The sequence below is a fragment of the Mustela putorius genome, unplaced genomic scaffold, assembly GCF_011764305.1.
Source record: "Mustela putorius furo isolate JIRA1106 unplaced genomic scaffold, ASM1176430v1.1 tig00537350_pilon_pilon_pilon, whole genome shotgun sequence".
Lineage (NCBI taxonomy): Eukaryota > Metazoa > Chordata > Mammalia > Carnivora > Mustelidae > Mustela > Mustela putorius.
Genome location: NW_025422471.1, coordinates 8,018,793 through 8,031,689, shown reverse-complemented (window position 1 = coordinate 8,031,689; position 12,897 = coordinate 8,018,793). Strand labels below are relative to the sequence as shown.

The following is a 12,897-nucleotide window of genomic DNA, read 5'->3' as shown; positions in this document are numbered from 1 at the left end:
GTATTTAAATATATGAATTCACTGAGTTGTATGCTTAATATTTGTGCTTTATACTGTATTTATATTATACCACAATAAAGCAAATTAGTATTTTCTAGTTTTCTTTTCTTTTCTTTCTTTTTTTTTTTTTTAAGATTTTATTTGACAGGCAAAGATCACAAGAAGGCAGAGAGGCAGGCGGAGAGAGAGGAGGAAGCAGGCTCCCAGCCAAGCAGAGAGCCCGATGCAGGGCTGGATCCCAGAACCCTGGGATCATGACCTGAGCCGAAGGCAGAGGCTTTAACCCACTGAGTCACCCAGGTGCCCCAGTATTTTCTAGTTTTCAAGGGTGTTTTACTTTAAAGCATTTAGAACATGAGACAAGGTAAAAGAAAGAATTTTTAAAGTATGAAGTGTTATGGGAACCATGATCTAGAAATATAACTGGGATATTTGGTATACAGAGTGAATTGTCTTCCACCCTCTAGCCCTGGATCTTTTACACTTTGCTTTAGTCCCTCAGCCAGGTGCCAGAGAGAGTTCTTTTGGTGCCAGGGGCCAGGATAACTTTTTTTTTTTTTTTGGTGCCAGGATAACTCTTACCTCTGACACTGCTGTGAAAATTAAAAGTTTATTTTTAAGGCAATAAACTTACAGATCTTGCTCAAAATCTGCCACCTTACTATGACTTAGTGAAATAGCACATATTATCCCTCAGATGATCATGGACAAAGTTTCCAACACTTGGAGGAGAATTCAATGGAGTCAGGGGCTGCGTTAAGGAAGTCTATCCTAGGTGTAGGAAGGAACACTTCATGAGTATAATGAGCATGAGAACAGGATAGACTGTTTACATTGCTGCTAACACTTTGTTAAGCATTTTGTGATAGAACTGTTAGTGCTGGCAAATTAATGAAGAAGAACTCTTTAGAGTTTCAAACAAGGTTCATTGTGAAAAGGTTTAAATGTTACTTGGAGGGGCACCTGGGTGGCTCAGTGGGTTAAAGCCTCTGCCTTCGGCTCAGGTCATGATCCCAGGGTCCTGGAATCAAGCCCCATATTGGCCTCTCTGCTCAGCGAGGAGCCTGCTTCCCCTCCTCTTTCTGCCTGCCTCTCTGCTTACTTGTGATCTCTGTCAAATAAATAAAATCTTTAAAAAAAAAGTTACTTGGACACTGTCAGGGTATAGTACAGGTGACTTTTGGACAACATGGGTTTGAATTGCATAGTCCACTTATACAAATTTTAAAAAATAAATACAGCCCAGTATATAAATGTATTTTCTCATGATTTTGTTATTGACATTTTCTCTTCTTTATTATAAGAATATAATGTATAAGGCAGATCACATACAAAATATATAATTGACTATTTATGTTTAATGGAATGGTTCCAGTCAATAGCAGGCTCTTAGTAGTCAAGTTTTGGGAAGTCAAGGTTATATATAGATTTTCAACCACATAGAAGCAGCTTGAACAATAGAGAGCCCACCTGGCTGCCTTTTGCTACTGTGGAGTTTGATCTCATATGATTATGATCCCTCTGACTCTGTATTGTTCCATTTGTTTCCATTGCCTGCTATTTGATAATAGCTTCTCTAGGTAGTTCCACTTCCCTTCTATCTCTGCGCTTTGCCCCCCCCCCCCCATTTTTAAGTCTCCTTGGACTTGTTTCAAGCCTGCTTAGGAGCAGATTCCTGCTGTTCTTTCTCTCATCTGTCTCCTTCAACAGCAAGCTCAAGTTTCATATCTCTGACCGCTTCAGCCCATCCTGGTCTCCTGTTTCCTGTTGTACTTGCCATCTGTAACTCTCTATGTGGCGACTGTATGATTACTGACCTCGTGGTTCATATGAATGGTTTATTTCTCCAACTTTCTTGGAGGGATAACGTCATCTTCATCTCATATCCACTTTAGAGGATAGCACAGATATCCACTTTAGAGATACCAGGGCATCACAGTATACCTGAGGAATGAACAAATTCTGTATTCAAGGCTTCTGTAATATCAAGCACTCAATTTTTCTTTAAAGTCAATGCTGTTTGAAAATGGGTACATAGGAATATTACTTTGAATTTCAAATAATCTCATTCCTAAATTACATTTGTTATTTGCTTTTAATTTTCCTTTTACAATTCAATATGACAAGAGGGGCCATTTGTGTATGTGTAGGGAAATCTTTTGCCCAATATAGGTTTCCAGTAAATACAGGTTTTAAATAATGCAATATGGATACAGCTCATTATAGTCTCTAAATAATTACCGGGTCCCATCAATTAGGGAAATACTTTTCTGATGGATAATTAGAAACACATTTGTGGTAGACTTTTAAACCATTAATAATCATAGAGACTATCTTAATTGCTTTTGGAGAGAAGAATTCTTTCGTAGTATGGAGAACCACTTGCTAATTCATCTGTTTTGCTAGACTGGATTTTTTTTTTTTAATTGGCTTGCTTTAAAATGGGCATACTTGCACTTTAAAAAGCTCCAGAGACCTTCCATCTATATACAAATACAAAAATAGCATTAACGACTGACAGTCACCCCCCTTTCCCTCTGTCAGTTATGGGGACTATTTAAGGTTCTATCTTTTTCATGCTCTAGAAGTAATGTGAGGTTTACATTCAACTCCCTTTAATCTGAAACACTGACTGAGCTCCAAACCACTTAGCAGCCTGCCATTTTTCAATGGGAGGGGAAAGCAGCAATGTAATTTACTGTCCATATTTTATAGTTTTCCTTTTTAAAAACCTGCTTATCTAGCGCCTGTATTTGCAGAAACTGGAGAATGACATGGCTTTTAAATGTGGCCCAGTCTGGGCAATGCTGGGAAGCCCAAAGTGGCTGACTGGCCACCAAGGTTGGTATATGGTAATGAGAGATAAGAGGCTCTGGGTATAAAGGTGTCAGGGAGAGTATGAAGGAAGATGTAGGCAACACAATAGGTTTGATGAGTGAAAAGGGGAGCACAGTATGGAAAGGACGGAGGGCTGGGACTGGCCTGTGCTACTGAACTTAGGTGCACAACTAGATAACAATTATGTGGTCATTTTAGGCAGGCTCCAGCATTTGCTGGGCACTGACTCATTGCTTTGGAGTTCCTTCACCACTACCCTGTCTGAACCCTGGTCTCTTCAAGATTCATCCAAAAGAACTTCTGGCTTCACATACTGTCTTTATTACTGAACAATCACTGTCTTCCTTGGGCCTTGTCTAGGAAAACTGGATAAGAGGTGGAACTTCTGAGCTCTTACCCTCAGGGTACTGTCCACCCTACTAAGCCTTTCCCCGCTCTCCTCGTCCCTGTACTCACTTGCCTCAAATTCTTCGGCAGTTTTCATCTCCTATTATTCACTTCATTCATTCATTTACTTCCAGCTCCATCCATTCATGAAATAGTTACTGCACATACTGGAGAGAGATTGTATTAGTTAGCATTCTCAGAGAAACAGAATCAATGGGAGATACATAAAATATATGTAGATATGTTTATCTACACGCATCCCCCCCCCCCAACCTTTAAGATTGATCAGTTTATCTACTTCTTTATCATCTATCTATCTAGGTTATTTTAAAGAGTTAGATTGTGGGGGTGCCTGGGTGGCTCAGTTGATTAGGTGTCTGACTCTTGATTTTGGCTCAGGTCATGATCTCAGGGTTGGGAGATAGAGCCCTGCATTGAGCTCTGTGCTGTGGGGAGTCTAGTTAAGATTCTCTCTTTTTCCTCTCCCACTGCCCCTCCCCACCTCTCTCCCTCTCTTAAAAATTTTTTATTAATTAAAAGAAAGAATTAGATTGTGAAGGGCAGCAAGTCCAAAAATTCAGGTTGGCTGGAGACCCAGGGAAGAGTTGATGTTGAAGCTTGAGTCTGAAGGTGGTCTGTAGGCTGCCTTCCCTCTTGCTTGTGGGGAAATCTGTCTTTTGTCTGTTAAGACCTTCAGCTGGTTGGATGAGACCCATCCACATTATGAAGAGTAATCTGGTTTGCTCAAAATATCCTGGTTTAAATGTTAATCTCATCTAAAGCATACTTTCACAGCGATGTCCAGAATAGTGTTTGACCAAATGCCTTGGTACTATGGTCTAGCCATTGACACATAAAATCAACTGTCATGGGTACTATAAATCTTACAAAGGAGAGTAATATGGGTCATTGTCCCCAATCAATATCTGCTTAATTAGAGAGATATATCAATCTATCAATCAGTCAATAACTGTAAATCAAGTTATGAATCTTGTAATAGGTTCTGTATCACCTATAAAGAAAGACCTTGGGGAATCTAGAGGAAATAATGAGTAATCCTGACCAGGGGTCATGAGAAAGGCTTTGTAATAGGGGTGCAAGTTGTAGTGGATGTTGAAAGCTAGGTAGAATTTTGCTAAATGAAAAGAATAAGGGCTGGGGGAGAGGAAGACATTCTATTCCAATAAAATCAGAATTTGGTCATAAGTTTATATATTCTTTAAATTTTTAGCAAGTGCATTTTACATGACTTAGTGTTCTGGGTGCTGATGGAATGTAAGAGAATGTATCTCTGCTCAGAAGGAATAATGATAATGGTCACTATTTGTTGAGTGCTGCTTGCCACAGGTCGGGTACCTTGCCAAGTGTTTATACTCATTATTTCAATTATTGTTCTACTGCCATATAGGAAAGGTTCCCAGTGGTGAAGCTCAACCAGTACAGTGTGATATCAGTGGACCGTGAAAGGTCTAGTGAGCACACTCCTGGGGCATAGGAAGGATAGGAAGTTGGCCAGGCAGGGAGGTTGGGGCTGAGGGACATAGCTTATTCATTGTAGGGTGGACTTGTAGTAAGCAAGACTTGAGCCCCGCATTAGCTCACACCATAGATGATTTTGCAGCTGTTCTGGTATAGATGGAAGCTTGTGTGATAGTACCTGCAAGAATGAAATCTATAATAATTGTGTCTTTGATTCTTTGCTGAATTTGCTTTTACTAATCATTTGCATTATCACCGGAAAACTGAGAATTAGAGAGGTTAAGGAAATTTTTTCATTGCCTGTTATCAGAACTTGTGCTCTTTCTACTAAGCCCACACTGCCTTAACTCCTAGGCTAATGGGCAAACAGTGGTTGCTGTGGTTTGAATGTTTGTGTTTCCCGACCCCCAAATTCATATGTTGAAGTCCTAATACCCAATGTGATGTGTTAGTAGGTGGTGAGGCTTTGGGAGGTAATTAGGTCATGAGGGTGGAGCCTTCTTGAATGGAATTAGTGCTGTTGTAAAGAAACTCTACAGAGTTCCCTCAGCCCTTCCACCATATGAGGACACAAGAAGTCAGAAATCTGGAAGAATTTCCTCACCCAGCCGTGCTGACACTCTGACCTTACACTTTTAGCCTCTAAAACTGAAAAATTAATTTCTATTATTTATAAACTACCCAATCTGTGTTTTTTTTTTTTTTAAGTTTCAGCCTGACAGACTAAGATAGTGATTTAAGCAAATAACTCCAAAGAAGTGGGGTCAATGCTACAATTGTTGTATGTTTAAGGCACAGTTAATGGAGTGATGAGTTCCATGGGAGATATCATCAAAGGAATATACATTGCAAGATGTTCTGAAGCAAGTGGGCCTGGGAGCTGAGGCAGATGATAAAGCTAGAATAAAGATGGATGCAATGGGAAAGGAAAGAAAAGACTTAACATCAGAATATTTCTGTATATCTAGAAGACAAAACTTAGTAACTGATTGTAGGAAACTGGGGCAACTTAGGTGTCAAGGTGCTAGTTGCAAGGAACATCCTCAGTTGCAAAGGAACATCCTCAGCTAATGAAGTAGAAAAAGGATTATGGAAGGATATTTCCCAGGTCACAGATTTCTGGAAAATCTATAGAGTTAGACCTGGGAGCCATGCAGCCAGGAGCTATGGTCACACCATACCCTGCGGCTTCTATGGTGAAGAGTCCACTGTTGGCACCACTGGACACTGCATTTCATACCACAAGTGACCATTGATGCTGGACTTAGGATACCAGAACCTCCACCACTGCTTGCCCCAAACTGCACACCTCTACATCTGACCTCATGAAAGTGCATACTGCACAGCTGTGGCTTCCTCACTATAACCTAGCTGTAATGGAAACTAGGAAAGAGAGGTTCTAGCTTCCATTTTGGATGGTTTGAAGAATTTCTCAAACATAGAATAGACATTCAAAAGAATGCTGGTGACCACAAACATGCTTACACCAAGTGGTGAAGGAAGAGTAATCAAAACTGATACTAAGGTTTCTCATTTAGCAAATGGATGATTGGAGTTGTTATGACCAAGACAAGGAAAATGGGAGGATGAATAGAATCGTGGAGCTAAAAAAATTAGTTTCTGAATACTATGGATTTAAGATATCTGCAGCACACCAATATGGAGTCATTTATACAATATGTAGTTAGAAATTTGCATCCTGGTCTCAAGATGGCAGATAGTGCTAGAGATGTAGACTTGGGAACCAATATAGAGGTGAGAATAGATAAGATTGATCACTATATATATAACCCTGACGAATGTTGCCTTGGAAGGGAGATAGAAGAGGAGGCTGAGCCACCTAAGGATCTTGAGAGGTACAAGTTGAAGGTAGAATGAGAATCCAAAGGTGGAAAACTAGAGTATCATGAAACTCAAAGTTGTAATGGAAAGAGATGGTGATCAAGACAGTGAAATGCTGCAGAGAAATGTGTGTGAGGGCTAAGGTCTCTGAGTTTCTCAGAAAGGAAATCACTGGTGGTGTGCAGAAGTTATTTTGCCTGAGGCCAATATTACAACCCATTTAGGGTAGTCACATACTGTATACCTCTCCTCAGCCCTCAACCAATACACAGCCTTTATTTCTTTGTCCCTGCCCAGTCTTCAGCTTCCCCTCTCTTAAAACACCCAGTGTCCCTCCTCAAGACCACCTTAGCGTACATTCCTAACAAACCCTTTCCAAATTAGTACCCCATTTTAATTTCAGTCTGCAGCTATGCCTTTCCCAGTCTCTCTGTTCCCTCAGCTCCCACATTCTTTTCCTTCTCAACCCCATTTTCCCAGTTCTCTTCGGTGTTCCTCCAATTGCAGGATCACTTACCTAGCACGCAGGCCTGAACCAGTTCCCCAGTTTCCACTCTTCCCATCCCTATTTGTGTTTGTATTTCCCATCCACCAGTGGCATACCCATTTTCCCCAGATTTCCACTGAACTTCATGTATCAGAGCCTTTATCTGTACCCACCAGTTTCCTGGCATTGGTTGTATTGTTCTCAATCCTTAGAGACTTGACTTGACAACTTTTGTCCTACTTTTCTTTCCCTGTCTCATTTCTAGTTCCTCCTCACACTGTGGACGTTGTTATTCTCTCTAGACTGTGGTCCTTCCTTATTCTGTACCTGTCCTTGTTCCTTATTTGCTAATTTCAAAACAAAAGTATGTCTAAAAAGTTGTTACCTTTCCAGAGACACATACCGAAGTCTTTATTGTTGCAATTATATGATGACTGGGATTTTTTTTTTTTTCAAAATATTTGGGATGGGGCAGATGGGTGGGTATAAATAATAAAATGACTGGTTATGAGTTGATAATTTTTGAAATTGAAGAGTACATGGGGATTTTTACAATATTTTCTACTTTTTGTATGTTTAAAATTTTTCATGAAAAAGGTTTTAATGAAGAAAGTTTCAATGTATGTAAGTAAATCAAATGAATCGATATAAAGAAAACTATTAAGTAATATTAGTACTGATGTGGAAAAAATATATTGAAAAAAAAAACATGAAGGTGATATTTGAGTAGCTGAAGAGAGGAAAAAAACTAAGATAATAGAGAAGGAGTTTAGAATGAGTGCGGATACAGAGCAATAGAGCAAGCTTGAGGAAAGAGGAAAAAAGTCTAAGCAATTACATTGTTTAGGCCTGACTTTCTTGGTGAAGAAGTCCATATGCTCTCCAGGAAGTAAGGGAATGGGGATCAGGTAGGACTTACATGAAGAATGAGATAGCCATTGTGGGGAAGGGGAAGGAAGCCAGCTAGAGGTAAGCTGCAACTGAGATTGGAGAATGTGAATCTATAGTAGGATTGCTCTCCATTATCTTAGCAATCTAGTCTTCCAAGTGACTCTAGGGACCCTCATGTATGCTTCACGTTTTCTGCAAAACATGTCTTTTCTGTGAATCAGTGAAAATGTAAACTACCAGTAGAACTTATTTGTCTAGAAAGCCTGTTTTATATACTTGGCTTAAGGGAGGATTTTTTTTTTAAGATTTATTTATTTATTTTTAAAAAGATTTTATTTATTTATTTGACAGAGAGAGATCACAAGTAGGTAGAGAGGCAGGCAGAGAGAGAGAGGAGGAAGCAGGCTCCCTGCTGAGCAGAGAGCCCGATGCGGGACTTGATCTCAGGACCCTGAGATCATGACCTGAGCCGAAGGCAGCGGCTTAACCCACTGAGCCACCCAGGCGCCCTTAAGGGAGGATTTTTATGGAAAAAAGTTACACTGCTAAAATGGACTAATTACACGCTATCACCTGGCATAGGTATTTACTTTGTGGTGTGCTATGCACTTGCTGCTACTTTGTTGTAGATGTTAATGGGATATACTGTACAATGATGGATATTGAGTCTGTCTCAAAAGGAGGACAATTTTGAAAGTGGCTGTTGCTCTTTGGAATAGCTCGCAGGGTTTTATCTGCTCCCCATTGGTTAGGCAGTGGTTTTCAACCTGTGTTTGTGTGCACATGTGCACACACACACACAATTTTGCATAAAATTTCAAGGGGTTCAAAGACCAAAGATCTCAGTTAAAATTGCAGATTCAAGCTGTGTGGCAGGAGACCTTAATGAGGAACATATCCATTTATGTTTAGCAAAATGGCTCCTAGAAATGACGAGACATATTGTCACCAAGTTTGTATATTCTCTAGTCCTCTAATGTTAAAACTTGACCTTCTCACCTCAGTCTAGGAGGATTTACCAAAAGTTAAACATTTAAGCCTGCTTCAAGGCCCCTTACCCCTTTGATGTCAGATAATTGCCTAATATATAAAATATTTATAGTGGTATAACATGTCCACATAGTACAAGTTATATTTTATTTTTATTTTTTAAAGATTTTATTTATTTGACAGAGAGATTGAGAGCACACAAACAGGCAGAGTGGTAGGCAAAGGGAGAGGGAGAAGCAGACATCACACTGGGCAGAGAGCCTAGGACCCTGGGATCACAACTTGAGCCAAAGGCAGACACTCAACTGACTGAGCCACCCAGTCGCTCCTACTTTGTATTTTTAAAGTAAATTCTGTGTATACAGATTTATATAGCCAACCAGCAGGAGGGACCTAACATTTCTTGAGCATTTAGGACTCATTTGCTGTTCTGAATGTAACTTGTGTAGTCAGTGCAGTATTGCCCTTAGACAGATATTACTTTTTTATTTGAATGATGCAAAAACTAAGGTTCAGAAAGCCTAATATATTGACCCAAGGTGATGAGTTAATGAGTGGTTGGGCTAGCATAGAAATGTTGTTTTCTTCTAAATCTTTGCTTAACAGAGAACCCTGGATATTTGTTGGGTTTTTTGGCTATCTTGAATCCATTTCTCTCCTTTATGGAGAATTACTCCCTCTTTTGCCCACCTTCCCCAGCCCCATTCTATGATGTGCTCTTAAAACTATTAAACAAGGTACCCTGCCTATGACTCAAGCTAGGATAATCCCATTCTCTTTGAGTTGTTTGACTCTTGCGACCTAGCCCACTGAGCTATGCTGCTGGTTTGTTAGATTCTCTTTGATTCTGTGAGTTTTTCAATATCCTTGGATAAAGGATATTTCTTCTGTAGAGCTATAGACTGAACTGTGCCCTCCATCCTCACCAGCCCCACCACAAATTCATATGCTCTAACCTGAAATTTGATAGTGTTTGGAGATAGGGCCTTGGGGAGGTAATTTGGTTTCAATGAAGTCATGAAGGTAAAGCCCTCACGATGAGATTGATGTCCTTATGGGAAAAGATAACAAAGACCTTGATTCCTCTTTCTCTGCCATACTAGGGCCTAGTGAGAAGGCAGCTATCTGCAGGCCAGGAAGAGAGCCCTCATCAGGGAACTCTATTGGTCAATATCTTGATCTTGGACCTCCCAGACTCCAGAACTGTGAGAGATAAATTCCTGTTGTTGAAGCCACAGAGCCCATGGTATTTTGTTACAACAGTCTGAGCTGACGAATACAAATAGTTTTTGTTGCCTTCTACCAAAGAATTGACTACTGTACAAGATGAGTAGTAAGAAGACTCATTTTAGCTTTCAGTTCTTTAGTTCTGACAAGTTGAAGAAAGAAGGACAAAGATCAAACAAGCAAGTTTAGGGACTTACTCTTATCTCTTGGGAAAAAGTTTGTAAATAAAGAGGAAGTTGAAACTGTTTCATAGAGTGGGATTTGGGAATTATTTATGAATGATACTTATTCTGAATTTCCTTATATCTTGTTTGCATATTCCTTATTCCTAACTTGTTTGTGATTTAGATCTACATTGTGATAACCAGGGCTGAGTGAGAAAATAAATTAGCCCTGCATAACTTCTCTTTCAGGTTGCAGAACTGTAATCAAAGCTAATCCCTAGAAACTGGTCTGCCAAGAAGAAAAGCTGCACTGAAATGGACACCTAATTTTTTTTGTTGTTGTTTTGGTCTTAGAGAATGTAAGAAATTCCTACTGCAGGTATTTATTCACTGGCTCCCAGTTACCTCTTCCTAACATAGGTTCATCTTTTATTTTTAGAGCTTTGTTTTGATCTATATGTCTTTTGGTTCTGAGTAATGCATTCCATGAGATGATTCAGTTCTGAGAAATCAAGCCAGGTAAAGATGAAATGTAAGGTTTCACCACCTTTAAAATACTTTTCATCTGCTTTTAAGGATGTATGCCTTTCTACCAGTATTTCTTGGTACCATCTATATTTTTTCCTACCAATTACAGAGCTTTTTGAGTTTGATGGCATCTTAGCAATCATGCAGTTCATCCTTCATATCTTACAGATGAGAAAACAGAAACTTATAGAAGTAACTGGTTTGTCAATGATTATGTAGTTAGTAACTGAATAGGGACTTGAACACACTTTTTCAGATTCCCTGTTCACCGTGTATTCTACTTCCATAAGCTGCCAAGTAATTGACTGACTGAAGATAATAAAAGCAATTCCCATTTAACCTGAACTAAAGAAGAATGTGGAAAAGAAGAAAAAAGAGAAAGTTTTCAGAGTTTGAATTTCATCGAGCAAAAGGGGAAGATTTTGAGCCATGTGGAGGAAAGAGGCAGAGAGGTCGTGCTTTTAAGGATTGTTTTTAAGCCTACTGTCAAATTGCTTTATTCTCTGGGCAAGTGTCTGCATGTTTATTTCCATGGGTTAAATGATTCCTTTAAGGTGAATTAAACACTGCCTCATTTCCATGTGAATTAAAGTTTTTAAAAGAATTTTTTCCCCTGGGAATTTCTCACATTAAATCCACTAGGTTTGTGCATCTATGTTGAAAACAGACCAAAGGGAACTGGGACGTCATCTTTTTCTCTAATTGGCTTCTGTGCCTTCCTGTCTTGTGAGAATTGAGTGAGTGTTGTTTAGATACCTCTCTCCTTTTTCAGCTCTAGAGTGAATATCCAGTGTCTGCTTGGTAGTTTGTCTCTTTTGGGATAACCACACTTTAGGTCAGCAGAGTTTGTTTTCAGTATAGGGCCAGCTGTTCCAGGATTACTTTTTCAGGGTTGGAAACATCCAGTTTGGACCTTGAGGGAAAAGGCTGAGAATAAAAATGTAAAGAAGAAGGTCAAATAATATTTTGTCAGATTGTTGACTTTCTGTTTTGAATCAAATCTGTCTTTAGTGTTCTCTAGTATCCCTGCTCTAGACATATTGCTCCAAAGAACAGGAGTGAAAACATACCCTTCTCCTTGCCTCTAGGCAACAAAAGCAAATACTAAAAAAGGACTAGAACAGTGAAATTTATAATTTTTCACCTAAATAAAGAAGCATTTCTTTTTTTTTAATTTATTTTTTATTTTTTTTCGGCATAACAGTATTCATCACTTTTTCACCACACCCAGTGCTCCATGCAATCTATGCCCTCTATAATACCCACCACCTGGTACCCCAACCTCCCACCCCCCCCCCCCGCCACTTCAAACCCCTCAGATTGTTTTTTAGAGTCCATAGTCTCTCATGGTTCACCTCCCCCTTCCAATTTCCCCCAACTCCCTTCTCCTCTCTAACTCCCCATGTCCTCCATGCTATTTGTTATGCTCCACAAATAAGTGAAACATATGATAATTGACTCTCTGCTTGGCTTATTTCACTCAGCATAATCTCTTCCAGTCCCGTCCATGTTGCTACAAAAGTTGGGTATTCATCCCTTCTGATGGAGGTATAATACTCCATAGTGTATATGGACCACATCTTCCTTATCTATTCGTTCTTTGAAGAGCATCTTGGTTCTTTCCACAGTTTGGCAAACGTCACCATTGTATTTCTTGACAACACTAAGGGCTTAGGTTCTGGGCCTGAACTCCCATGTCCCTCTGAATATAAATAAAAGGCAGTGATCAAAGCAGACATTTTAGTTAGGCAAACAGCTTGAGAACCATCCTTACCACAAAGGGCTACTGAAGTTGAGTAATTAGTAGCTACAGAATTTAAAGCAGAGTTTTAGGAAGTTGGTCTCTGTAGCTGAAAGCATACACCATGTCATAAGATTTTGTTATGTCACAAAAGAAAACTGGGGACATCATGTTGCCTGAGTTCAAGCTTTACTACAAAGCTGTGATCACCAATACAGCATGGTACTGGCACAAAAACAGACACATAGACCAGTGGAACAGAGTAGAGAGCCCATATATGGACCCTCAACTTTATGATCAAATAATATTTGACAAAGCAGGAA

The 12,897-nt window shown here is 39.5% G+C and overlaps 1 long non-coding RNA gene across 1 annotated transcript; it reads right to left on the bottom strand.

Annotated features, from left to right (window-relative positions):
• Nucleotides 1-1,822: 1,822 nt before the first annotated feature.
• LOC101677552 lies at nucleotides 1,823-12,666 on the bottom strand. The gene is made up of 4 exons (XR_200721.2): nucleotides 12,608-12,666; nucleotides 11,590-11,760; nucleotides 3,295-3,392; nucleotides 1,823-1,944 (listed from the first exon to the last, which is right to left on the bottom strand). It is a non-coding gene; the product is annotated as an uncharacterized LOC101677552 (long non-coding RNA).
• Between the last annotated feature and the right edge of the window lie 231 nt (nucleotides 12,667-12,897).